This window comes from Micromys minutus (genome assembly GCF_963924665.1).
Source record: "Micromys minutus genome assembly, chromosome: 1".
NCBI classification, from domain to species: domain Eukaryota; kingdom Metazoa; phylum Chordata; class Mammalia; order Rodentia; family Muridae; genus Micromys; species Micromys minutus.
In genome coordinates this window covers 156,078,632-156,081,517 of record NC_137969.1, presented here as the reverse complement: position 1 = coordinate 156,081,517, position 2,886 = coordinate 156,078,632, and the positions used below count along the sequence as shown (strand labels likewise).

At 43.5% G+C, this 2,886-nt stretch overlaps 1 pseudogene across 1 annotated transcript; it reads left to right on the top strand.

Annotated features, from left to right (window-relative positions):
- The first annotated feature begins 597 nt into the window (after positions 1-597).
- LOC308426214 (vesicle-associated membrane protein 8-like) lies at positions 598-905 on the top strand (annotated as a pseudogene). Its single transcript has one exon. The product of its transcript is annotated as a vesicle-associated membrane protein 8-like (transcript).
- The last annotated feature ends 1,981 nt before the right edge of the window (positions 906-2,886 follow it).

The following is a 2,886-nucleotide window of genomic DNA, read 5'->3' as shown; positions in this document are numbered from 1 at the left end:
AGCTTATTCTTTTTGCCTTGAATGGTCATGATTCTCAGTGTTAGATCCCAATGACCCTAACAGTCTGTTCTGATGCTGATGCCGGTTCCACCGTTCTCTCTCTCTCTCTCTCTCTCTCTCTCTCTCTCTCTCTCTCTGTCCTGAGGGACCTTTGTGATTCCTTTACATTTTTAGGACAGGGTTTTCATTTCTGCAAAAACAGTCATTGGGGTTCAAATAGGGATTATGCAGCATCCCTACAGAATCTATAGATTGCTTTGATAATGTTGCCACTTTAGCATCAAACCCTCCAAACATGAACAAGGAATGTCTTACTACTTACTTTCTACACCATTTTTTAGTTTTGCATTTCTTGCCATACTTAGCTCCCAATAACCCAGCCTACTCACTGTGGTTAGGATGACAACATATCAAGTTGGGGGGTAATAATGGTCCTAAGGCATGTTGAAGGAAATTGTCTGTTATTTCTGATTTGTTGACTGTCTTTTTTAAAAAAATTGGAGAAAGTAGAAGCAAGCAGGAAGGAAAGCTGTGTCTGCCTTGGGTGGAAACAGACTAGGTGAGGTTCTGCTTTGAGAGATCCAAGTGCTCCGAGACATGGAGGAGGCCAGAGGGAGAGCCGGAAATGACCAAGTTAAGAACCTGCAGGGTGACGTGAAGGGAGTCAAGAACATTATGACCCAGAATGTGGAACAGATCGTGGCCTGAGGGGAGAACCTGGACCATCTCCAAAACAAGACAGAGAGGACTTGAAAGCCACCTCTGAGCACTTCAAGACAATGTCCCAGAAGGTGGCCCGGAAGTTCTGGTGGAAGAATGTGACGACGATTGTCACCATCTGTGTGATTGTCCTTATCACTGTCATTCTCATTATACTCTTTGCTACTGGCACCACCCCCACTTAGGAGCCCCTTCCACCCCACCCTACCCTTCAGGGGTGACCCTCCCTCATGTGTGCCAAGAGGGGCCCTCTCCTGTCCTCCTCCCCAGGAGTGTTCCTTGATTCCCTGGGGGAAGACAACTGGGCTGTGGCTGCATCTCACGGTCCCGAGAGTGGGTTAGAGACCCAGAGGACCCTGTGTGTGGCTGGAAACTGCTCCTGGCGGGCAATAAAGACCTCTTGGGATCCTTAGAAACCAGGAATAGATTTTTTTTCTACACTATTGATATGACCATGGCATTCTCTGCTTTGTATTATTATGGAATGACAAGTTGATCATTGTGTCAGGTTCAGTCATGTGTTATTTTTTCACTGTGTATATCTACTGCACATGGTGCTGTTACATTTTCAGATGCTATGCGCTGTTCATTGAGCACATAACCCCACCCGTTCCTTACTTTCCTCCTCCTGTCTCCCCATCCGTGATTTTGTGCATCTCTATGAATACTAAGATTAATGGCATGTTTACATGTGTGATTTTGTGCATCTCTATGAAGACTAGGAATTATAGAAGAGAAAGATCATTTGATGTTGGTCTTCCTGAGCTGTCTTATTTTGCTTACTATGAGCTCCAGTTGCACCCCTTTCCCTGCAAACTGTGTAATTTTGTTCTTCTTTATGACAGAGAGAATCCACTGTGCATGCACACACGTTTAAAATCTGTTCCTCCACTGCTGTGGTGTAAGCTGATTCCATAACGTAATTGTGAACAGTGCTGCAGTCAACGCTGGCGTGCAAGTTTCTCTCATATCAAACATCCACATTGACTGAATAAATCCCAAGCATTTATAATCATTGTCTATCTGTAAGTTCTGGCCAGCCCAAATCAGGTGTGCTGTGTTTATGCTTGATGGAAAATTTCATTTGACGTTAATTTTTGTGAGTAGTTTCACTGTCTAAATCTAGATAGGCCGTTATTATCTTTTAGCACATTGAAGAATGCTATTCTGTTTTCTGGTGTCCAACATTTCTAGTAGCACAACAGGTCTTTGCCTTCTGCTCATTTGGATGTGATAACTCTCTTATTCGGGGAAGGTTTTAAGAACCCTCTTCTGTACTTGGCATTTTTGAATGTACTTAATTCAGGTATTTTTTTGGGTTACTGCTGTCATAACTCTGACATATCAACGTTTCTCAATTCTCGCAACTTTCTAGTTATTAAGTGAAGGAATAGACTGCTCCAAAGCCGTTTTTAGAGATGAGGAGATATTGACAAAGTGCTTGCTTGCTTTGCAAGCACAAGGACCTGACTTTGCTCCTTACAATTATGTAAGAGATCTGTGTTCGGTAGCACATGCTTGTAATCCCAGCAGCAGGGGTAGTGGGTAAAGACCGGTGCTTAGAGCTCCCTGCCCAGCCAGTTTAGACTTCCTGACAACCCCCAGACCAATGAGAGGCTTTGTCACAAATAAAAACAATGTGGGTGTCACCTGAGGAACGACACCTGAGGTGGACTTGGACCTTCGTGTACACATGCGTCATACCCTTACACACGCATGTATCTGCACATGCATACACAAATGTAAAAATAAACAGTTTTTACATTCATGGAAAACTGAGCAGAAAGAGTTCCCATATATTTCAGTGTTAGTGATCTGCAAGTGATGTCTTGCTATATTCCATGATCTACAAGTGATGTCTTACTACAGTCCCCTTTCCTTCTGGAGTGCTCCTCACTGTATCTCCTGTGCTTCCTGGCTCTATTTTACCCCTCCATCCTACACACCATTTTTCAGATCTTTCGTTGCATGGAAATTCTAAACTGAATAGGAGAGATTTTTGAGATGTGCTTTCATTCAGTATCCCAGGTTAGCTGGGAACTTACTAGATATCCCAAGCTGGCTTTGAATTCATTGGTACCCTTTTATGTCAGCCTCCAGAGTGCAGCGTTTACAGGCATGCACTACCACAATCTGGCTTTGTAGTAGTTTTGAAGCCTAAGAGTT